The 26,040-nt window shown below is 42.3% G+C and overlaps 1 protein-coding gene across 4 annotated transcripts in view; it reads right to left on the bottom strand.

Moving 5' to 3' along the window:
• Positions 1–9,011, bottom strand: part of LOC137299899 (ras-related protein Rab-5C) — a 39,104-nt gene extending 30,093 nt beyond the window's left edge. The window contains exons 1-2 of one of the 4 annotated variants that reach the window (XM_067968878.1): positions 8,833–9,011; positions 5,623–5,683 (exon numbers count right to left, since the gene is read on the bottom strand). The gene's annotated coding sequence lies outside the window, so the exon portion shown is untranslated. Of the gene's footprint in view, positions 1–5,617; positions 5,684–8,549; positions 8,572–8,832 lie in introns of those variants that run through there. The other 3 variants (XM_067968879.1, XM_067968877.1, XM_067968880.1) reach the window with 3 other exon arrangements.
• Positions 9,012–26,040: the final 17,029 nt, after the last annotated feature.

Consider the following 26,040-nt stretch of genomic DNA (forward strand, 5'->3'; position numbering starts at 1 on the left):
AGATATGGAGTATTGGGGGATGCATTTGAAACATCTTTGATTGTCTTTGGTGATCAGAAGGGAAGTTCCCAGAGTATTTTCCTAAATTGGTCCATGGGCCTCTCTCTTTTTACCTGCCACTCCATAGATTGCATGGCTGGTGGGTGGCAGCTGGGGGTCAGGGTGTACAGAAGTTATGCCAGATCAGGCTCAAATGATCCAGCTGGTCTTTTCCAAGCAGTGAGATTCTGACCTCAGCAATGCCATTCTTGTGAAATCAGAAATCAAGTTGTCCTTAGGACATGCACCCAGTGTGGCGGCCTGGGGCGTAACAGAGGAGAAAGAAAGGAATTTACTGTCGAATTTTTTCCTCAATGCTTCCAATTTTTCCCCATTTGGCTAGCTGTAATATATACCATTCCACAGCTCAAGGGGGGGGGGGGGGGGTTGTCTTATGCCTCCATTGATGCTTTGTAACCAATGAGAAGCTGCATTACAACAGTCAACTATCCTACATGGGACACCTTCTACCAAACACATTCAGATCAAGAACTTCTGGCATAATGCAACTGCTCAGTAATTTGGTCTCACTTTGTACAATCTTTCCCCTACACCATCCACAGCCCAAGAGGTTGAGACACCCACTCTAAACCAATGCTGCCCTCAAACCAGCTGTTGGGAGATGCATAAACATGGTAGAGAGCCACTCAAGTCTTCCCTACATAAGGAAATGCCTGGCCTCTTCGCACCTCTCATAGCACCATTGTTATGGTAATTATAGACTGACAACTGAACATTTGAAGATACAATACCACTTCCTCCTCCATGGCACAGCATACTAGCACACCAGTGAGCTATACCACAAAACCACCATTAATATTTTAAACCACTTCTCCAATCTCCCATTTCCCTTTTTAAAACATTCTATTTGGGTGAAAATAAAATGAGTCACAAGGTCTGGCACAATTATATTTCACTCTGCCAACAGGGAGCAAGCTAGCTACATCTGGAGTAGTGTAGTGGTTATGGCACCAGTCTAGCAACCAGAGGTCATGAATTCAGGTTTGATATCAATAAATCAGTGGGCTAGTACTAGGAAAGAAAAAAAAACAAGTTGCCAGATTGTCATAAAAATCCAACTGGTTTACTAATGTCGTTCAGGGAAGGGAACCGGCCACTGCTACCCAATCTGGTCCACACTACATGGTTGACTCTTAATGCCTCTTAAGTGTGTAAGCCATTACTTACAATCACCATCTTCTTCGGGCAACTGGGGATGGGCAATAAATGCAGTCCTGCCAGCACTGCTCATATCCAGAGAACAAAGACAAAAAGATAGCCTGAATCAGCTTGCTCCTCTTCTGAGCTAAGATGCCAAACAAAACAGCTCCACCTGCTGTTCGCTCATTAGTTCTTGCGCTGTCAGTCCAATTAGCCCAAATTTAAGAAATAGTCAGTACCGGAGACGCAACCCCTTAACCACAGCAATATGTAGCAAGCTTAACTGCAAATATAAGATCAGCTATGCTGCAAGTGGCGCTGTGCTCGAGGGGCTGCATGGCCTATTCCGGCTCCTATTTCTTATAAGAGAATTAACCTTCTGGAATTTCTCTGGCTGCACAAAAGCAGCTCTCTGCTCAACTACATTTTGCAATGTGTTTCCTGACTGCTACATTGTATCCACATGAAGATTACACTGCAAGTCACATTCATTGTTAAAGCCAATTTTCAAAGCAATTGGTCACCTGAACTACACAATCACATGCTTCTCTCAACCAGACAGCACTGCAATACAATTCTGCCAAGCCCAGTCCAATAAATTTGGGACATTTTCTACGTATACTACAAGAGCCATTGCTGTTTTCATTTTGTTGGAACTGCAAGTCTGTCATTTGAAAAGCAGTTTAATTTTTAAAAAATTTAAAACCCTAAGATTTTTTTTTGGGGGGGGGGGGGGGGGGGAAGAGGAGAAGGGGGAGAAAGAGAAAGAGAACATTTATATCAGCAGCTGATAGAAGCCATTAAAAAAAGGAACCTGTACAGAACACAACCCATTTGATCCTCTCAGACAGACTGACATCAGATTAGAGCTGGGTGGGTCACGTACAACGCAACATGTTCTGGTATCTGCATTTGCCCAAGTCTCCAAACTTTTATCAAACTACAAAAGGAAAGGACAATGTCAAAGAAGGTTCTATATCATTAGTGCTCAGTACAACTCAATTAAAGTTACAGAACTTTCAGTTTCTTGTTCACTACAGAAACTGCAAGCAAAATGGCGATCAGGCTTAAGGTGTCTTGTGAAAGGATGCATGAGGGTTTTTTTCAGCTGAAATATTGGCAGTTGCATAGAAATCAGATTACAGTGTGAACACTTTTTCTACTAAATATCAACATTTTCAATCTGTGCCATTAGCTGATTCAGGCCAAGTGCTGGTTGTAGAATTGTGACAATTGGCCTCAGGACCTCTGGGATGGTGGGGGCAGGATAGCTGGTATTCCATTCCCCACTTATCTAGTTTGCTGTAATGTGCATATATGATACAGCTGGACTATGATGCCCTCTCCCATGATGGACATTGTCTGGCTCACATGAAGAGGCCGTGGGAGACGGATGTTGGAAATAGAAACAAAATTATACAGTAGGGGGCTCTTCAGATTGGGTACGTGGCACGTTGTTTGAGGTAGAGTCGAGGGAGCTTCACTCTATCTGCCTATGCTGTGCCTAGGAGTGCTTGGTGTTGACACTGTGTCTGAAAGGGAGAGTTCTATTCCCCAGTACTAACCTCCCATCTCAATTAGCTTGGGGGGGGGGGGGGGGGGGGTGAAAATTCAAAGTTTGTTGCATAACATTTGCTACAGAATAGAAACTATGTCAAATCACCGTTAAAATGGAAGTCCTGTAACAAACACTGAGGGACAAGTTAAGAAACCTGGAAATTTTCATCCCAAGTCATGTATACACCCTACATGTTCACTCAATGAAATGCATGTTATTTCTGACAAAGCAAATTTTGAAGTTTGTTATCAAAACCAATCTACATACATTTGAAACAAGAGCCAAAAACAAATCCATGAAGATATGCTACTACAGTACATCTTTGAAATCAAGTTTGATCAGATCAAGGAATGCATACGAAGAAATTAGACAGATCAGTTAAACGAGAATCACATTCCTCCCTGCCCTTGAGCTATACCTGGTACAATATGCTCACTATTGCCACTTCCTGGTATGACATTGGGAGTTATATAAAAAGTGTATAAGTCAGACAACTTAATTTCAACAAGACAATAGCCAACAAAACAGGATGTAGGAGAATAGCACAGTAACCAAACTGAACTAGTATCTGGGATGAATTCTGTGGATTAGCCAGGATACCTTCCATGTTCACATCTCAAAACACAAAGCAGAGAAAGCTTGGGAAATTACAACATGGTTTATCCACAGATCAAACTTGACACAAGAGAAAATCCACGATGAAAGCAAGGATGTTAGACACAAGCCCAAGGAGATTCCATTGTACAAGACCGATTATTTGATGTTAAAACTGAAAAGCCCAAACCCCGCAAAGGCCGTCCCTTCCAACCCACCTGAAACCTTAGGCCTTGTTGCATAAAAGATCAAGTTTATTAGAACACAGATTTTGTGAACTAGTTCAAAAGCAAAATACTGCGGATGCTGGAAATCTGAAATAAACACAGAAAATGCTGGAAATACTCAGCAAGTCGGGCAGAGTCTGTGGAGAAAGAAAGATGACCCTTTTCGAACAAGTGCTGCCAATGGTTATGATGTTGCCAATTACAGCTCTCGACCCAGCTTTTGTTTCTTTAATTGTCCCATTTCAACCCTCCTTACCTTGCTCCATCGTCCCTTTAGTCATTTAATCACTCCTGCCCTCCATCCTATCAAAGACCTTTTGCTCTCTCTTCCTTTCGCCTTTCCCTGGCTCTGTACTTGCTTCAAAATTGTTTAATCTTCAACTTCTTCCAGTTCTGACTGTTCATGACCTGAAACATTAACTGTTTCTTTCTCTACAGATGCTGTCTGACTTGCTGAATATTTCCAGCATTTTGTGAACTAGTGATGGAAGTAAAATCTAAAAATGTCTGCAAATTGACTCTTAAAATGAGCATAGCATGGGCCACTTGAAAAACCCAAGATCCAATGACCCTCAATATGATGCAGGCCCTTTAAAAGTTGTACTCCAACGGTAGTCTAAAGACTGCAGAATTTTCTGTCTAACTCACCCCTCCTCACCAGAACCCTAACATAATTGAGCTAATTTTTGATACCAATATTAAAATGTATTTCTGCATCAGTAACATTGGCAGAATTTCCCTTTCTTGGGACCAAAGATACTTAACAATTAGATCTGCACTGCAGGCATCAAACAAAATTAGCAAATGCAAAAAATATGTAATCACGTGTGCTTAGTACGAATGCAGTAGTTAACAAGAATAAAAATCTTTAGTTACTACAAATATAAACTGGTCACATTCCCATTCAAAAATGATATTGCAGTATTGCTTATATTTAAAAAAGAGAAATGTATAAGCTATGCTTTTTATTCTGTTATTGGTTGCAGGAATTCTCCCCCCCCCTCCCCACCATGATAAATTTACATCACCTGTATATTTCTAAAAAGCAGCACCTTTACATGTGCAATCACTACCACTTCATTTTCACATATCAGTCGCAAATATCCAGCACCCAAAATTAAAATACAGGAAAGCACTTTGATTCATTCTGTTTCCTTTATCTGACAAAGCTGGGGGAAAAAAAAGAAGAGCATTACGCCAGGGGGTGGGGGCAGGACAAACATCAAGCCTAGATCTCTAAGACAAATTCAGCAGCTACTGACAAAGTAACATTGGGAATTATAGAATCATATAGCCAATCATGCCTGTGACAGCTCTTTGGAGGGCAAGTCACTGAATATATTTAAAGGGGATATAGATTTCTAGACACAAAAGGCATCAAGGGGTATGGGGAGAGCGCAGGAATATGGTATTGAGATAGAGGATCAGCCATGATCATATTGAATGGCAGAGCAGGCTCAAATGGCCTACTCCTGCTCCTATTTTCTATGTTTCTATGAAAGCTATCCAATTACTCCCACTCCCCAGCTCTTTTCTTATAGCCCTGCAAATTTTTCCTTTTCAAGTATATATCCAATTCCCTTTTGAAAGTTACTATTGAATCTGCTTCCGCCACCCTTTCAGGCAGTGCATTCCAAATCATAACTCACTGCATAAAAAAATTCTCATCTCCCCTCTGGTTCTTTTGCCAATTGTCTTAATTGGTATCCTCTGGTTACCTACCCTCCTACTAGTAGAAACAATTTCTCATTATTTATTCTAATCAAAACCCCTCAATCATGAACACCTCTATTAAATCTCCCTTTAACTTTCTCTGCTGTAAAGAGATCAATCCCAACTTCTCTAGTCTCGCCACATAACTGAAGTCCCTCATCCCTGGTATCATTCTGAAAGGCAGCCTGAAACCAGGATAAGCCTATTCAATCCATTTCTCCTTGTACAGCACATGACCTTAAATTGAAAGCCAAGAAAACAATAGGTTAAAAACAGAACTTGGTGCCTTGCACGCGGAGTTGAGTGAAGAACTTAATCAACCGACCTTACTTTTAAGGCTAAGTGGGCAAGAAAATTTCTATTTGCCAGTCTGAAGATTACTTCCTGCACCCTGCAAAAGAAAAAAAAGTATACTATATTGACAGGCCAAATGAAAAGCTCCTTATCTTTGCAAATGTCTATTGGATCCAGTTTGTAAAAAAAAAACTTGCAAATTTAGCATTTTGTTATGTGCCACTGTTATAGATTAGAACCGGTCACACTGCGGCCAGAGACTATTGCGTCTCAAACACATTTCAAATTAAAAAAAACTAGGGCGATATAGATATATACACAATATAAATATGACATTTCCATCATTGACTAAGTAGGCAGAAATATGACTATGGATTATACAGATGAGGCATTTATGTAGCCTCAGACAAATCTCAAGAAAATAGATATTTAAAGGGGATATAGATTTCTAGACACAAAAGGCTTCAAGGGGTATGGGGAGAGAGCAGGCATATGGTATTGAGATAGAGCATCAGCCATGATCATATTGAATGGCAGAGCAGGCTCAAATGGCCTACTCCTGCTCCTATACAATTGCCATATATTCCAATTGTATGCAAAATCTGAGCACTACTGTCCCACCGCTTCAAATTTTAGCCCGTCAACTATTACTCAACAAGGTTTACAAATATTCACAAACTATAGTATTAACGCAAAATCATCAGCTCATGGCCACACACACAAGCACATAGAACGTACAGCATAGAAACAGGCCATTCATCCAAAAGGGTCCATGCCATTGTTTATGCTTCACACAAGCCTCCTCCCACCCCATCAACATATCCATCCTTCTATTCCTTTCTTCCCCTATGTGCTTATCTAGCTTCCCCTTAAATGCATCTATGCTAGTCACCTCAACTACTTCTTGTGGTAGTGAGTTCCACATTCTAACCACTCTCAGGGTAAAGAAGTTTCTCCTGAATTCCCTATTGGATCTATTTGTGATTATTTTATATTTATTCTAAAAACAGAAAATGCTGGAGAAGCTCAGCAAGTCAGGCAGCATCTGTGGAGAATAGAAACAGAGTTAACGTTTCAGGTTGAAGATCTTTTGTCAGAACTGGAAGATGTTAAGAGAGTTAAAATTTTTATTTCAGATTTCCAGCCCAGCATCCGCAGTATTTTGCTTTCATTATATTTATGGTCCTTGGTCCTGGTCTCCATTCCGTCCGCCCCCAAGTGGAAATATTTGTCTACCCTATCAAACCCTTTTATAATCTGAAAGGCCTCTATCAGGTCACCCCTCTAACTTCTCTTTTCTAGATAAAATAGCCCCAGCCTGTTCAATCTTTTCTAATAGGTATAAGCTCCCAGTTCTGGTATCATCCTAGTAAATCCTTTTTGCACCTTTCTCCTGTGCCTCTGTATCCTTTTTATAATGTGGAGACCAGAACTGCTCAAAGTACTCCAAGTGCAGTCTAACCAAGGTTCTATACAAATTTAACAACTTCTCTGCTTTGCAACTCTATCCATCTAGAAAATGAAACCCAGTGCTTTGTTTGCTGCTTTTAAAAAAAAGTGGCCTTATTAACCTGAATCACTACTTTTAGTGATTTGTGTATCTGTACCCTCAGATCCCTCTGCTCCTCTAGCACATTTAAACTCTTACATTCCAAGTATGTGGCCTCCTTATTCTTCCTACCAAAATGTACCACTTTAAACACTGTAGAACTTAATCTTCACAGTTCAGCTCCAACATAGAAAAACACATATTACACTGGAAGGTTTAGAAACTGCTAAAACTAGTCTTTCAAAATCATGTGTTCTAAACACTCCTATTTTTAAGATTTAAAAGGAATCCACTGGCATCTTTGAGATCTTGCTGGCTTCTGCATACTTCTTTGCACAATGAGTTATAGCAACAAATAGGAAGTTTAACAATTGTTAGTTACTGTGGTCTCTTCCAATGTTCCTAGGACCATTCAAAAAGTGAACAACTAACATTGCAACAATGGACTGCAGTATTTACAACATAACTTGGACCATCACTCTTGGACTCAGTCTACTCATGTACATAATTACAAAATGCACAGTTGTGGGATTGTACTTCCTTGTTTTTGTTTCATTTTGCAGGCTAGAAAGGGAATTGTGGAATAGTGGTTCTTAGCTCACTCAAAATGGACTACACAAGCACAAATGCCCTGGAAATGGAGAAATGTGTAATTCTACAAAGGAAGGGGAAACTTTTTGTTGGAATTACAGACCAGTAGACCCCTACATAGAATTGCAAAAGGATCTCTACATATATAAATTCCTTAAAATCTTCCCATGAAAGAGGTTCACTACATTTTAAACTATGTTACACCAAATGTGTCAGGATGCATCTGTGCAGCTTCACTTAAAAAGCACTTTGCCATCCCCATCTAAATATTCCCTTCTTCAGTGTGAAAAGCAAGAATGAATATATACTGTACTACAGTAGTTACCTCTAACAGCAATTTACCACACTATGAAAGTTTCTGGTAAATGTTACTTCCTGAGCCAAGTGACCACAATAATATTAGTGATAAATGTCTTTAATGTACATGCAAGTTTTAAGTTCACATAACATTAAAAGCAGAATCCAAAAAAGGGAGGAGGGGAAGTTTGAAACTGGGCTGCAATTAAAACACAGACATTAAGTAAGGCATTAAAAACCACCAGAAACAAAAAAGGGAAGGCGGGGTGGAAGGCTAACTAGCAACTGAATTCAAAGGGGGTTTATTATTTCTGACTGCAACAAAAAGGCAGTTAACAACATGCATCTAAAGCTTTGTACTGTGCCCGGGATTTATTTCGCAACAAACTCTTTAAGCAGTTGACTCGATACAGAAACTATGATTCACTTGGACTCATCCGAAGCTTGTGGATACATAGTTAAAAATAGATTTAAATATATCCAACGTCAATTTAAAAAAAAAATCAGGAACAATGTACCATTTTACCTCCCCAGTAAGTTGAATCCAATCTCGCCCTCGAATGTTATTAAAGTTCTCCTCCGCCAACAAGGATTTTATTTTCACTATTAAAAACTTCTTATCAACATCAAAAAGAGGGAGGGAACCGAATTCAATTCGGGTTTCCAGGGTGGAAATGCCCGACTCCGCTGCCAACGAAACTTGGCCCTACTCTGGCCGCGAACACACCCAACAAAACGGCTGCATTTACCTCAGAAAAAAAAAAGATTCAACCCCCGGAACTTTTAGCTCCCATTAAATCATAACTCACGTGAAAAGAATATGGGGAGAAGGAGAAGGAAAAGAAACCAAGCGGCGGGGTAATATTTCTTCCTCCAACTCTTATTCCACTTCTCTCCCCTTTGCGGATCTTTTTCTTTTTTTAAAAAAAAAACTCCAGGCCCAAGCCTCGGCCTCCACTTCCGCCTTTCCGCTTTCGCATTCTCCAAACCCGCCCATTTTCCCTCCGGAACTACGCGGTGGGCGGGCGCGGGGAGGTGGGATTCCTCGCTGATTGACAGCGGCGTTCGCCAATCAGCGACGGAGCGGCCGCTCCCCGCCCGTGGTAGGGTGACGCTCGGCGACCAATCGCGTGGCCGCGCTATGGGACATCGGCCAACCGGCGGTGGGGCGAGTGCATTTCGGGAGTTGTAGTCCCGGAAAGGTGACTACAATACCCAGAGGGCCTAGCGGAGAGAGGAGGGGGGGGGAGGGGGAGGAGGAGGGGGTGGGGGTGGGCAGAAGCTCTTTGTGGGATGAGGACTGATTGGTGCAGCAGCCTGTGGGCTGTGGGCTCCCTGTCCCAGGAATGCAGAAGAGTGGGGTTGATGAAGAATAAAACTTGCATCCCATTGCTCATCCGCGCCAGGCCCCCGAAGCCTCCCTCGGGAGCCTGCGCCTCACCACTTGAACCCGCCTCTCGGAAATTCCCTACGTGCCATTCCGGTCTACGTGGAGGGGCTTCCTGTACGCTCTCCGCTTGGTCGCCCTTCGTCTCCCCTCCGGACCATCTTGCCGTCCAGTGGAGGCGGAGGTCCCCAATGGTGGGCTCTCTACGCGGGAGACCCCCCCCACAACCCCCACAATCTCCTGCACCGTTGAGGATCTGGCGTGGAAAGTGTTGGAATGAGCGGCCCCCACAAAAGCGGCTTTTAAGCCACTTCACGGACTCCCAGGCTGCCTGTACCTTTCGCGGCCTGGATGAGTCAGTCTTCCAAGTGTATATGGAACCTGAGAGGTTGCAGCTCCTGTTCCATTACTTGAATGGGCTGCTCCTCAATTTCTGGTGGCACTTCAGTCCCATGCTCCTGATCTTTGGCCACCCGGTGAGAAGGGGGTAGGCAATTCGGACGACCTCCTCGTGGGTCTGCTCCTGGGCCTGACCAAGGTGACCATCCATAGGTCCAAGTTGGACGTGGCCTGGGGGAGGTGGGGGGTCGCTCTGGCTGCCTCCCTCTCTTCCGAGGCTTTCTCCACACCCGGGTGGCCCCGGAGAAAGGGCATGCGGTGTCCACCTGTATGGTTGAGGCCTTCCGCAACCGGGGGGCACCGCTGGGACTAGAGTGCATAATAGACACTGATAATATTGTGATTTAAATTGCTAATTGATTCATAAAGATGACAGTGTCATAAACAGACCCCCCCCCCTCCCCTGTTTTTAAACGGCATAACTAATTTAAAAAAAACTTGCATGGCTGAAGTGCAAACATTGGAATTCCAGACAGTTGTGCTTTGTGACAACATATTTTCAATTGGTCTTTTGCAAACCTGTCAAGCCTCATTTATTAGGGTTGAGTATCATTTTGGTTTAAGAATGAAGCCTATTTTGATGCATCTCTGTTAAAAGCTTCAAGTGTTCAAATGATTCTGGTCTGCCTCACATGTTTTGATAAGTTTTACTCCGAATATTTATGCAATATCTCAGATAAAGGGGGTTAAATTGATAATTTTTTTGTTCATCCAGGTGTCTGACATTTACAGAAACTCCTCACCATGTTTAAGAGTCTCCAACCCAATCTGCACAGATAGAATTTCTGTTTGCCCAGGATGGGTACACACTCCTTTCCCATGGGGACACACCTCATTTACCTAATTATAGAGAGCTTTGATATAGGCAAGAAGGGTCAAGTAAAATACATTGAATTACATAGATATTATAATACAGAAACAGGATATCCAGCCCAACCAGTCTATATTGATGTTTATCCTCCACACAAGCAATAGTGTATTCTAGTCCCACACTCATCTGTAAAAAAGTTTCTCCTGCCCTCTGTCCCAATTCTCTCACATTTGGTCTCATACCTATGCCCCCCTTGTTCTAGACCCCTCAACCACTTTGTGTTTCCATCTGCCCTGTCTCATCCCTTCATAATTTTAAACACCTCCATCAAGTCACCCGTAACCTCCTCTGTTCGAATGAAAACAGTCCCAATTTTTCAAGTCTTTCTTCGTATTTGTATTCCCCCATATGAGAAACATCTTAATGAATCTGCGTTGTACCTTCTCTATTACCTTAACATCCTTCCTATAGTGTCGAGCCCAAAACAGCACACACTACTCCAATTGTGATCTTACTAAGGTTTTATATAGATTCCACCATTGCATCTCAACTTTTATATTCTACACCTCTTGAGATAAAACCCAGTGAGGTCGATTTTGACTTTTGGGTGACCGACCGGCGGTGTGCGCTGGCTGGCCGTGAAGAGGACACCGCGATTTTGAGGCCCCCGCGATTTTGAGGCCCCAGCCTCATTCAAGTTTGGCGGCAAACAGTCATCCCAATGCAGTTTGCTGGATTGAGGCCTCAAAATCGGGCCGGGGTGGCCGCCAGCAAGGTAAGCTGTGAGGTGGGGGGATCGCGATTGTAGAGGGTGGTGGTCCTGGGGCGGCAGCAGCCCATACTATTTTGGTAGGCCTCGCAGGTGCACTCCTGGAGCTGAGTGGGAAGGATCCCAGCCTTCAGTTGTCACCAGTGAGCCACTATGGCTAGTCAATCATCAACAGTATTCTGGAATACAAAATACCATAATCGCTGCATGATAGAAGCTCCTCATGAGGCTGCTGTCAAGAGGAGGAAGCTGATTACCATGAGCACAATATATATGATCCTGAAGCCCTATTCACGTTCTTATTAAAGCTATCGGTTTTGTTTTAATATGGTCAATCGTTGACCTGTGTAAAGATCTCAGGAAGTCCTTTAGCCAGGAGTCGTGTTCTTTGTGTTGAATAAACTGCTGTGATCAACTTCTATGCCAAATAGTTCTTTATATATTTTTTCTCTTTTTTATTTTTTTTATTGGATTCTGAAATATTTTCACATATGTTTTATGAAGCCATGGTACAAATAGGTGTGTATTCACACATCTGTTTAATGAAAGTATACATTTTCATCCAAATTTTATCAGGCCATTGTCCATTTTGATTGCATGGTGCTTGCGTGGGGAGTGCATTGATACATTTCAAAGAATCTTAAAATACCATCCTCCATGCCTCTATATATTTTAGTACATCTGTGTAAAAATGACCAAAGATCTGAAGTTGGTTCTGTTGCTGTGGGGACTCATACTTCAGTGTTATGAATGCATCATGCTCTTGAGTTCCAGCTTTTGTTACTGAATACAGGTTTAATATATCCTCTCTTTCTGGTCAGTCAGTGCTTCCTGTGTCTAATTCACTCTCTGAATCTGGCATTTCCGGCAAAACCTGGGCCTGATTTTGGGGTAAAATAAGATGCACAGTTTTACTGTGCATATATTGGCTTACTTGCATTCCGCCATTTTGTCTTCTCCAAACATGAGTCATTCTTGAAGAGCCCCTCCACTAAAATACATGCTTTGAGAAATTGTCAACACACCATCATACGGAAGACTAAGCTATTTTTCAATTTAGTGGGAAGTATTTTCAATATCAATCACCAAAGAATCATAGAAAGTTACGGCATAGAAGGAGGCCATTTGGCCCATCATGTCCGCGCCGGCTGAAAAAGCGCTATCCAGCTTAATCCCACTTTTCAGCACTTGGTCTGTATCCCTGTCGGTTACGGCACTTCAAGTGCACATCCAAGTACTTTTTAAATGAGTTGAGGGTTTCTGCCTCTACCACCCTTTCAGGCAGTGAGTTCCAAACCCCCACCACCCTTTGGGTGAAAAAAGTTCTCCTCCAATCCCTCTACCAATTATTTTAAATCTATGCCTCCTGGTCATTGACCCCTCTGCTATGGGAAATGGGACCTCCCTATCCACTCTATCTATTCCCGTCATAATTTTATATACCTCAATTAAATCTCCCCTCGGCCTCCTTTGTTCCAAAGAAAACAATCCCAGCCTATCCAATCCTTCCTCATAGCTAAAATTCTTCAGCCCTGGCAACATCCTTGTGAATCTCCTCTGTACTCTCTCTAGTGCAATCACATCTTTCCTGTAATGTGGTGACCAGAACTGTACGCAGTACTCAAGCTGTGGCCTAACCAATGTTTTATATAGTTCTGGCATAACCTGTATTCTATGCCTTGGCTAATAAAGGAAAGTATTCCATATGCCTTTTTAACCACCTTATCTACCTGTCCTGCCACCTTCAGGGCATGCACTCCCAGGTCCCTTTGTTCCTCGACACCTTTCAGTATCCTCCCATTTATTGTGTACTCACTGCCTTGTTTGCCATCCCCAAATGCATTACCTCACACTTCTCTGGACTGAATTCCATTTGCCACTTTTCTGCCCACCTGACCAGTCGATTGATATCTTCCTGCAGCCTACAGCTTTCCTCCTCACTATCAACCACACGGCCAATTTTTGTATCATTTACAAACTTCTTGATCAAGCCCCCACATTCAAGTCCAAATAGAAGACATAGAAAATAGGAGCAGGAGTAGGCCATTCGGCCCTTCGAACCTGCTCCGCCATTCAATATGATCATGGCTGATCCTCTATCTCAATACCAAATTCCTGCTCTCTCCCCGTTCCCCTTGATGCCTTTTGTGTCTAGAAATCTATCTAGCTCCTTCTTAAATATATTCGGTGACTTGGCCTCCACAGCCTTCTGTGGTAGAGAGTTCCACAAGTTCACCACCCTCTGAGTGAAGAAATTTCTCCTCATCTCAGTCCTAAATATCTTACCCCGTATCCTGTGGCCCCTCGTTCTGGACCCCTGAGCCAGGGGAAACATTCTCCCTGCATCCAGTCTGTCTAGCCCTGTCAGAATTTTATACGTTTCAATGAGATTCCCTCTCATTCTTCTAAACTCGAGTGAATATAGGCCTAGTTGACCCAATCTCTCCTCATATGACAGTCCTGCCATCCCAGGAATCAGTCTGGTGAACCTTCACTGCACTCACTCTATGGCAAGTATATCCTTCCTTAGGTAAGGAGAACAAAACTGCACACAATACTCCAGGTGTGGTCTCACCAAGGCCCTGTATAACTGCAGTAAGACGTCCTTGCTCTTGTACTCAAATCCTCTTGCAAAGAAGGCCAACATACCATTTGCCTTCCTAACTGCTTGCTGCACCTGCATGTTTGCTTTCAGTGACTGGTGTACAAGGACACCCAGGTCCCTTTGTACATCAACATTCCCCAATCTATCACCATCTAAATAACACTCTGGAAGGAAAAACAGAAAGGCAAAGTGGATAACTTCACATTTATCCACATTATACTGCATCTGCCATGTATTTACCCACTCAATCAACTTGTCTAAATCGCCTTGAAGCCTCTTTGCATCCTCCTCACAACTCACGATCCCACCTAGTTTTGTGTCATCAGCAAACTTGGAAATATTACATTTGGTTCCCTCATCCAAATCATTGATATATATTGTGAATAGCTGTGGCCCAAGAACTGATCCCTGCGGTACCCCACTAGTCACTGCCTGCCACCCTGAAAAACACTGATTTATTCCTACTCTCTGTTTCCTGTCTGTTAACCAATTTTCAATCCATGCCAGTATATTACCACCAACCCCATGTGCTTTAATTTTGCACAGTAACCTCTTATGTGGGACTTTATCAAAGGCCTTCTGAAAATCCAAATAAACCACATCCACTGGTTCTCCCTTATCTATTCTACCAGTTACATCCTCAAAAAACTCCAGTAGGTTTGTCAAACATGATTTCCCTTTCATAAATCCATGTTAACTTTGTCTAATCATTAATATATACCACAAAAAGCAAGGGACCTGATACTGAGCCTTGCGGAACCCTACTGGAAACAGCCTTCCAGTCACAAAAACACCCGTCAACCATTACCCTTTGCTTCCTGCCACTGAGCCAATTTTGGATCCAACTAGCTACTTTCCCTTAGATCCCATGGGCTTTTATTTTTTTGATCAGTCTGCCATGTGGGACCTTGTCAAAAGCCTTGGTGAAATCCATGTACACTACATCAAACACGTTACCCTCATTGACCCTCCTTATTACCTACTCAAAAAATTCAGTCAAGTTAGTCAGACTCGACCTTCCCTTAACAAATCCATGCTGTCTGTCCTTGATTAATCTGTGCCTTTCTAATTGACGATTTATTCTGTCCCTCAGAATCAATTCCAATAATTTGCCCACCACCGAGGTTAGACTCACTGGCCTATAATTACTCGGTCTATCTCTTTCTCCCCTTTTAAACAACGGTACAATGTTAACAGTCCTCCAATCCTCCGGCACCATGCCTGTAGCAGGGAGGATCGGAAAATGATTGTCAGACCCTCTGCTATTTCCTCCCTTGCTTCTCTTAACAGCCTGGGATACTTTTCATCTGGGCCTGGCGAATTATCCACTTTCAAAGATGCCAAACCCCTTAATACTTCCTTTCTCACTATGTTTATCCCATCAAATATTTCACACTTTTCCTCCTCCTTAACTACAATCTCTGCATCGTCCCCCTCTTTCGTGAAGACAGACGCAAAGTGTTCATTAAGAACCATACCCACATCTTCTGCCACCATACATAGGTTACCTTTTTGGTCTCTAATAGGCCCTACTCTTTCCTTAGTTATCTTCTTGCTCTTTATGTATTAATAAAACATTTTTCGGTTTTCCTTAATTTTACTTGCCAGTATTTTTTCATGCCCACTCTTTGCTTTCCTAATTTCCTTTTTAATTTCACCCCTGCACCTTTTATACTCCTCTCGGCTTTCTGCAGTATTGAGCTCTCGGTGTCTGTCATAAGCTTTGCTTTTTTGCCTTAATATACCCTGTATGCTCCTTGTCATCCAGGGGGCTCGAGATTTAGCAGTCCCACCCTTTTTCTTTGTGGGAACATATTTACTCTGAATCCCTTGAATCTCCCCCTTGAATGCCTCCCACTGCTGTGACACTGATTTACCTTCAAGTAGCTGTTTCCAGTCCACTTTTGCTAAATCATTTCTCAGCTTAGTAAAATTGGCCTTCCCCCAATTTATAACTTTTACTCCTGTTCTATCTTTTTCCTTTTCCATAACTATGCTAAATCTAACTGAATTATGACCACTACCAGCAAAATGCTCTCCCAGAGTGAGGTTACTCCATGGTCAGGCTCCATTAACCTTACATCTATTGGGTGTGGTTCCAATCCCTGTTTACAAATAGAAACAACCAAGAAATACTGAAACATTGCAGTAAGCTCAACTTAATAGTCTCCTATTTTCTCCCCAGATGTTATGACGTAGTATGCGTTTTATCCACCTTGGAAGGATAAAATGAGTACTTGTTGAGTGAAACTTGCTGGGATTGGAGCCTAAGATTTTCTAGTCCCAACTTGGGTGCTCAACCTGTGCAAAACGTCCTAGCTTCTCGGAGATCTTCCTACTTTTACGTTGCTTTTACTACACATTAAATTTGTATCTCTAATTACAGCTCAGAGTAATTCCACAAACGTTAGTAACAAGGCACATCAGCAAACATTTCTACAGTGAATCCCACTGACTGACATTTCAACTTGTCCTGATTCTTATTGGGAAGCATCCCAGGCAGGAAACTCTAAGTTGGTGATAATAGTTTATATTGAAAGTACTCCCTCTACATTACAGTAATGTTTCCCCTTAAAATAATTAGACTTCATAGACATGCCATTTAGAATTGATTTTCCATATTACATTCTTTGTTGTAATTCCATGGGTCTATTGGAACCTTAGCATCTGAATAAATAAACTTAGCACATGCCACTGCCAGAAAGCTTGACATAAGTTTTTTTTTAGTAAGCGTTATTATAAAAGTAATTATGAGTTCAAGAGGAATTTTTTTCATGAACTTGGAAACAAGAAATTCAGATGTACACACAACTAGTTCAGGAGTATCAAGCAGGGCATGTAAACGTGCCACAGGTTTTGTGATGAAGATGTTGCTTGGACAGCTGTAAAGTTGTGCTTTTCATGGAAACTTTTGAATGAAAGTTTCATTAACACATGGCTACGAATGTCACACAAATCAGCACAAATTTTTCCTAAGCAGCAATTTCAAATAATCAGATGTAAGGTCTTAAAAGGGTCACAATGTTTTAATCGTCAGTGGTAGGATTGCGGGGTGGGGGTGTGGGGGGAGTCAATGCAGATGTCCTGAGCTGGAAAAGAAACATCTCCCATTTTCTGCTTCATGTATTTTTGTCAAATCCCTTACATTCGTTTCAACCTGTCACAATAGGTTTGTGCAACCGTGTTACTGTGTAAGGACATGACCCTACTCATACTTGCTTTGAGTGCTTTCCTTGATATCGGCTGGCTTGTCTTAGAAGTCATGACAGATATGTTTTTAAGCTTTTGTTCCCTTTGTTTACAATGCTCAGTGTCCTATTGATAGAGTTTAAGCACACAGACCATATCAATTTGTACATGTAGACTGTGATTAAAAGAAGTCCTGAGCGTGCTTAATGTTAGGCCCACTTTCTTTTTGTGTGCCAAGCTTATGCATTTATGAAAGATGAATAGAAACATTAGATACTGACAATAGTTCTGGGACTGCAGAGGGACTAGGAGTAGACCTGCAGCACATATCATACGTGCAAGTATCCATTTAAAAACGTATGCAGGTCTCCTTGTTCACATGGAGTTCTAATATGGTTTGAACCGTTTTATTGCTTTGCAACCCTGTTTGCTGAGAGGTGGGGCCTGGTGTCTGACTAACATGTTTTCAGAGCTGGCAAGAAAGCTGAAGTTGAATATAAATGTAATTGTATAATTCTTTTACTATTTCATTTAATGAAATTGTCTGAATTAGTTTATCTTTACATGTTCATGCTGTGATTCAGACTGGCTCAATGTGTCACTCGTGCGCATAAAGGATCTTTCCAAACATATCAAAGCAAAAAAAGAAGAAAATAGGAAAATGCAAGTTTTGAGTGATGCTCGGAAACTTTGGCCCATCAGATGAGGTTGGGTACATGACAATATAACTGATGTGCAGGACCAACACAGTGTGCATGTTTGTGTGTGGGGGGGAGGGGTAGAGGGGTAGAAGGGAGGGAGAGAGAAAACAGAGAACTACAGGCCAGTTAGCCTGACGTCGGTCATCGGGAAAGTGCTGGAATCCATTATTAAGGAAGTGGTAACAGGGCACTTAGAAAATCATAATATGATTGAGTGATCCTCGGAAAATTATCATGTTATGATTTTCTAAGTGACCTGTTGTCACTTCCTTATTAATGGATTCCAGCACTTTCCCGATGACCGACGTCAGGCTAACTGGCCTGTAGTTCTCTGTTTTCTCTCTCCTTCCCTTCTACCCTCCCCCCACGCACAAACATGCACACTGTGTTGGTCCTGCACATCAGTTATATCGTCACGTGCCCAGCCTCATCTGATGGGCCAAAGTTTCTGAGGATCACTCAGACACCAAAACTTGCATTTTCCTATTTTCTTCTCTTTTTGCTTTGATATGTTTGGAAAGATGCCAGTAAGATCCTTCCTGCTCCTTTATGCACACGAGTGACACATTGAGCCAGTTTGAATCACAGCATGAACATGCAAAGATAAACTAATTCAGACAATTACATTAAATGAAATAGTAAAAGAATTATACAATTACATATATGTGCAACTTCAGCATTCTTGCAGCTGTGAAAACATATTAGTCAGACACCAGGCCCCACCTGTCAGCAAACGGGGTTGCAAAGCAATAAAGTCAATACGGTTTTCTGAAATGGAAACAGTGTTTGACAAATTTATTAGAGTTTTGTGAGGTTGTAACTAGCAGGGTAGATAAAGGGGTGCCACATAAAAGGTTGTTACACAAGATAAAGGCTCATGGGGTTGGGGGCAATATTTTAGCATGGATAGAGGATTGGTTAAAAGACAGAAAACAGAGAGTAGGGATAAATGGGTCATTCTCAGGTTGGCAGGCTATAACTATGGGGTGCTGCAAGGATCGGTGCTTGGGCCTCAGCTATTTACAATCTATATTAATGACTTAGGTGAAGGGACCGAGTGTAATGTATCCAAGTTTGCTGATGATACAAAGCTAGGTGGGAAAGTAAGCTGAGGAGGACACAAAGAGTCTGCAAAGGGACATAGACAGATTAAGTGAGTGGGCAAGAAGGTGGCAGATGGAATATAATGTGGGGAAATGTGAGGTTATTCACTTTGGTAGGAAGAATAGAAAAACAGAATATTTTTTAAATGGTGAGAAACTATTAAACGTTGGTGTTCTGAGAGACTTGGTTGTCCTCGTACAAGAAACACAAAAAGTTAGCATGCAGGTACAGCAGGCAATTAGGAAAGCAAATGGCACGTTGGCCTTTATTGCAAGGGGGTTGGAGCACAAGAGTAAGGATGTACAGGGCTTTAGTGAGACCTCATCTGGAGTGCTGCATACAGTTTTGGTCTCCTTATCTAAGGAACAATATACTTGCCTTGGAGGCAGTGCAACAAAGGTTCACTAGATTAATTCCTGGGATGAGAGGGTTGTCCTATGAAGAGAGGTTGAGTAGAATGGGCCTATACTCTCTGGAATTTAGAAGAATGAGAGGTGATCTCATTGAAACATGTAAGATTATGAGGGGGCTTGACAGGGTAGATGCTGAGAGATTGTTTCCCCTGGCTAGAGAGTCTAGAACTAGGGGGCATAGTCACAGGATAAGGGGTCGGCCATTCAAGACTGAGATGAGGAGGAATTTCTTCATGTATAGGGTTGTGAATCTTTGGAATTCTCTACCCTAGTGGCTGTGGATGCTGAGTCATTCAATATGTTCAAGGCTGATGGATAGATTTTTGGACTCTAGGGGAATCAAAGGTTATGGGGCTCGGGCGGAAAAGTGGAGTTGAGGTCGAAGATCAGCCATGATCTGATTGAATGTGCAGGCTCCAGGGGCCAAATGGCCTACTTCTGCTCCTGTTTCTTATGTTCTTATGTTCTTAGGATGTTGAACCTGACAATCTCAGCAGTAATGGCCTCCAGTGATCAGGCCATTAGCAAAAACAAAAGAGAGCAACATTCAAGTAAAAACAAAAAACAACTGCAGATGCCGGAAATACTTGTTCTATTTGGCTGCTTTTGAGTTAATGGTAAAATTCATTTTTGCTTTCGAGAGCTTACATGCAGGATGCAAAGGAACAGTCGTATCAAGTCCCATGACTGGGCCTCCCAGTTCCTCATTAATCTTACAATTTAGTTTTCCTGTGTAGCTTTAAAGATCTTCCTGCCCGCTTTTCCTGTTAACAGTCAAAATTAAACTTAGTCTAAATGAGTCTGGAAATGTTGCAACTATGGTGCTATTTTATTAAATAACAAGGAATTGCTGCATGTTTTGCAGCTAATTATAATTCACAATTAATTTAAATTGGAAGACACACCATCCTTCTGATTAACATTTTTAATAAGTTGCTGGCTTGGGATCTGTTGAAGGAGTACTGACCGGGACCAACAATGGGGCAGTGGGTAATGCAGAGCAAATTTGAAGCAAGATTTTTTTTCTTGTGATATCTGGGAGCCCTGCATGATATATGTTATTCCATCTTGAACAGTGGGCATGTGGCATAATAACATAATTTACATGAACCACAGTTCTTTGTTTTTTAAATTGCTTTTAGATTGTGCAAAACTCAAGTTAGTGGAGTCAGTGCCCAATGTGCAGGTCCCATGCAACCGGTTACACCCCAAAAGTAAACTTGCTGGGAATTTGCTACGGTCGGTGGACGTGAAGACCTGGAAAATACAGGCCTTAGCACAACATCAAGACACTTTTTGAAAATGGTTGAGGGAGCTCCCCTAATGGTTAAGCACCATCTAGTGTTGTACTGAGGCATACAAAGATAGACTTCCATTTATACAACGCCTTTCACAAAGTCAGGACGTCCCAAAGTGCTTTACAGCCAAGGAAGTACTTTTTGAAGTGTAGTCACTATTGTAATGTAGGAAACGGGGCAGCCAATTTGTACACAGCAAGGTCCCACGAACAGCAACGTGATAATGACCAGATCATATGTTTTTAGTGATGTTGGTTGATGGGTAAATATTGGTTCCAGGACACCGGGGAGAACTCCCCTGCTCTTCTTCAAAATAGTGCTGCGGGATCTTTTACTTCCATCTGAGAGGACAGGGCCTCGGTTTAACGTCTCATCAGAAAGATGGCACATCTGACAGTGCGGCACTCCCTCAGTACTGCCCCTCTGACAGTGCGGCACTCCCTCAGTACTGCCCCTCTGACAGTGCAGCACTCCCTCAGTACTGCCCCTCCGACAGTGCGGCACTCCTTCCATACTGCCCCTCCGACAGTGCGGCACTCCCTCCATACTGCCCCTCCGACAGTGCAGCACTCCCTCAATACTGTCCCTCCCACAAACCAGAAAGTGTCAGCTTCTATCCCCATTCTGTTTGTGTTCTATCGAATTAGTTGCTCTCAGACAGGAGTGCCAATTGAGGTGCATACATTAACTTCATTGTCCCTGGGCTAGGGAGGGGAAAAATCTGCCAGGTTTCCCACAGTTGACCTATGCTTCAAAGTGCTGGTGAGTGGACATCGGGTGAGGACGGGATTGAGATCGACTCTGATGCTGTCTATGGTTGGACAACCTGCCAAAACACTCACTGTCCAAGCTCGCACATAACGATTGGGTGCTTGGGTGAGGTACCGGGGGTTAGTGGCACCTCTAGAATTATACCCCAGTGTGCATCACCACCTTCAGGAGAGGAGAGAGAATTGGGAAAAAAATAAGGGATTTGGAAAATCTTTGTTGTCTGTGGCATTATTTATAAAGTGGGAACTTTTGAGAAGACTTTCTAAATCCTGATACACAACTAAGAACAAGACAAGACACACCTTGCTGAATTATGTGAGGCCAGAGATTGCCTTCCTGGATACTAGATGCAATCTCATCCCAGTTAAATAATTTATGAGTTCTGCATTTATTTGGCCAGGCAAAATGAGATTGCAGATAAAGTAAAATAACACTTCCTTGGTTATGATGAACAAGGATCTGAGAGGTGCCAACTTTGACACACAAAGAAATAACACCCAGCCTATGTCTGGTTCATGGTAATTCCTCAGCAGCAGAATCTCCCGCACTTCCTGTAGAGGGTGCTGTTATCCATCTTAACGCAATCCACGGAAAATCAAACAACGAACAGAACTAACCCCTTCATAATTTGATGATTGGTTTTAAGAAGTAAGGGATATTCTAAATTTAGAACACATTGAAAATAAAAGACATCTGAATGTTCAGTAAGATTTTGAAGATTATGGTGTAGAATTTCCAGTATTGAGCACAGATGTGGCAGGAACATTGTAGTACGAGCTTTGTACCATTCGGAATAACTCTCCACCAACCCAGGTCACTCTTCTAGGGTTGTTCCTAATTACCTATTCACATTGAGCTGCCAGCAGCAGTCACTGGGGCATAAAGACTTACAGGTAGGCTATCAGGTACTGCTGTGGGCATTTAAAGGGCTGCAGCAGCCATATAAAATGAAAGGCCTTTTTGCAGGCAAACAGTTTGCAAAAGTTCTTGTGCATTTTACACTATCATTACATAGCATGAGCAAATAAGAGTCCCAGATTTGCAGGTGCAGCAGTGTAAGGTTTACTGCAAGCAATGGGGGAAAGGAGGGTTGCTCGGCACTACAAGTCATCCTATCCACAGGACAGCAATCCAGGGTGCCTGAGAAGATATGTATTACACCCAGAGGACCTTACATCAAGTAAGGACGAAGCTTGTGGACTTGAAAATATCAGCCAAGATTTCCTCTCACTCTGTTAAACATTGACTGCTGCCCTGTGCAATAGTTTGAATACCTTTGCATACTTACCATGCATGTTCATACGTGTTGCAGCTGCAACTTATACTTGAAACACTTAACACACTGACATTTTAAAAGGGCTTCACACAAAGAAATCTTCTAACAAAACCTAACTGTCTGTTCATGTATTCATACCCATAATGGGCTGCAGGACAGGGACTCAGTTGTCACTTTATTCACACCTGATACTTCCAACATCTCAACACTATTTCTTTGTTTACATGACAAGGTGGCACAAAACAGGAGACGGACAAGCAGAGAAAGAGGACACCACAACTATAAGCCCTTGAGTCTCTGAAGAGGCCACCATGGCAACCCTTAGCACTGAGAGCATAAAGAGAGTGGGAAAGGTTGAAGATGGAGGCCTCTCCCAAGCTCTGGTCTAGTACCATCCTTATAATGTTCTTTCTTCTCTGCCTATTCACCCAGTCACTCACTCACTTCTTTCTTCCTTCCCTCCTACATCTATACTGAAGCACAATACTATGATGCATGTTAAATTACCATTTAAGTAATATTTGAAGGGTCTCATCCAGTAGCATCAAAACATAACTTCCTCTTCTGTTTCTATACCAACCACTGCAGTGGATTTTGAAGAACCAGTTGCAGGGCCATCACAAGAGGAGACTAAAGCTAAAGCATGACACCTTCCACTGGAGGAGCACCCAGATTGAGCCCAGGAATGGGATCTAGAAGATACACAATATTCATTCTCAGCAAAGGAGGAAGCACTAGTGTAAAAAGCACTGAACACACATGCACCGAACATATAGGGAAATAAATTCCTGCAGCTTTTGTTCAGAACTCTCTAATTCCTAGTGTTAGTTTTATTAGCATATAAATTCTAATTTTGATATTTCTGTGTAGGTCCCCATGAAGGGTGTCTATGGAATTTAATTATTTGCAGTTCATTCACTTGTGGTTACAGATGAAAATTTTCTAAAAGAGGAAGAAACGAAATGTGCTTGTAAAAGTTTATAGAGTTTTGCTTTAATGAAATGAGGTACTTTGGAGGGTTAGATGATGGGATTAGAGTATTGGGAGGATAAAGAACATAAAGTAAGGTTACATAAATGAGGTGCCTTCAGGTGGAGAAAAACATTATAAGCGCGATACTCAATCTGGAGATCCAAGTTATATTGAGCATGCTGCTGCCCCTCATTGCCTAGTTGGTGAAACTTGTTCGGAGAGAGCAGGCAAAAGAGTCCACCTTCACCTGACATTAAGAAAATTGAAAAATAGGTTTATAAAGTCCCCTTTTGGTTCAGCTGGAGTTACTGCACCCTGACCCAGACTCCAAGCGATGTGAGACGACCTACTTAATGTGTGACATGTCTCACTTTAATGCACTTGGGCGCCAGATTGCCGACCTGGCACCTGAATTATACTTCCACTTTGTACTGATGCACAAAGTGGCAGTACCTTAAGTGAAGCAATTTTTATTTAGTTGAGATGGCGTAGGTGGCAATGTATTGTGCCTTGAGGTGTCTCTCTGCACTATTCCTACTGCTCTATCAGGTGCAGCAATGAAGTGTTAATGCTCTTAAAAGCATCCACTTCCAGTGAACCTTTGACCCGTGCAATAAAATCTCAAGTTGACAGGGAGCAGAACGCCTCAGGGGCAAGGCAGGGACAGCTGTTGAGGTTGTTACTTTCCCATAAAGGTAAACCAAGGGGTGCAAGGAATTAACTAGGAGGAAAAAAATAGTAATGTGACTGCAGCTAAATAACCAACTCACCAGATAAATGTTATTTTTTTAAAAAACGATTTGTTTAAACGCCTTACCTGCTGCATTCAATTGCCGTGGTTGTGACTTTAAGGACCTTAAATAAACAGAATTCACTCAGCAGCACCTGAATACCGTGTGAGTGCTGTACTGCTCCCAGAGTATGAAAGGACAGAGGTGGAGGACGGTGGGGGATTTGCTCCCAGAGTATGAGAGGACAACAGTGGAGGAGGGTGGGAAAATTTGCTCCACAAAGCTGCTTTGGAATATCTGCTGGTTTCTCAGTTGATGAAGGCAGCGTGGAACTGAGACAGATTTAATTTTTAGTCTGTGCTGAGGTATTAATCACAGTTGTAGTGGCAGAAAGTTCACAGCCCCCCAAGCTAGGGAGGGGAACAGATATCTGCACAGTGAGAATCCCGACTTTTTTTCTTCTACACCCTCCCTGAGATTGGGGGCTCAGTGGGTGAAGGATCAAGAAGATGAACTCGAGGTACAGCAATATTCACAAGACTCATGTGTGGGCTGAAGCCAGTGTCAGAATCCAATGATTAGCTTCATTAAATTTCTTCATTTGACATGATTCATTTCAATCAAACATATCATTTTGTTTGTTGAATTCATTTAAATCATGACATCTGCTAGTCAGCCACAGAGCTGGGTTGCTGATAGCTGAGAAGATGTCTGTAGCCCAGAGGCCGCCTGCCCCACTTTCCACCTTGTTGGAGGACAACAGCGGTGGGGGAGGAAATATAAACAAAAGTATTTACAAAGGAAGCAGTCCAAGTTGTGATATTCCCTCCCCCTGGTTGGAAAGGCCTCTAACAACATTCACTGCCTGGTCTCTATATAATGACTGGCCTCTTGGATAAGATACCATAAGGCTGCCAATACCTGTCGATCAGTACCTCAGCATAAGTAACCACCTCCATGAGAGGAGGGGATAAACAGAAAATTAAATATCATACAATTAAACAGGAAGAAAGAGAATTCCCCTAATTGGTCAGCTGATAAAGGCACCCATATAAACCAGAAGGCCGACTGTACAATTGCCAGTTTGTGCTGAATTATCTGCCCAGATGGCAGCATGGGCTCTACATTTGGCCTCAGTGTCCTTTGGGTAAGATGGGGAAGTGCCACTCTTGATTGCGATCCAGTGACTATTACTGCAAAGTGCGTATGTGTGGACGCAGGATATGGATTGACTGTAATTTCTCCCACATTTGAATTGCCCGCCAGCACTGACTACTAAAACTCACTCATGAAGAATAGCTAGATGTGCATGGCAACAGAGGATGACTGGTGCCAAATGGAACTATTTGGAGGCATTAACTCATGCAGAAATTCATTAGCTCCTGAGTACAGGTTCAGAAAACCCAAGTCAATGTTTTTAGAAGAACACAGAGGAGCGCACTGGGGAAATGGTCCTGTTGAACCATTTTCCTCAGTACCTCTTCTGACTGGAATATTGTTCTACACCGTAGCAGGAGCATTTGCAGTCTAAAAAAAATTTCAGCAGGTATCAAGGTACAATACTTACTAATGTACTTCATCCTTTATTACA

This window comes from Heptranchias perlo, chromosome 30, assembly GCF_035084215.1.
Source record: "Heptranchias perlo isolate sHepPer1 chromosome 30, sHepPer1.hap1, whole genome shotgun sequence".
Classification (NCBI taxonomy): domain Eukaryota; kingdom Metazoa; phylum Chordata; class Chondrichthyes; order Hexanchiformes; family Hexanchidae; genus Heptranchias; species Heptranchias perlo.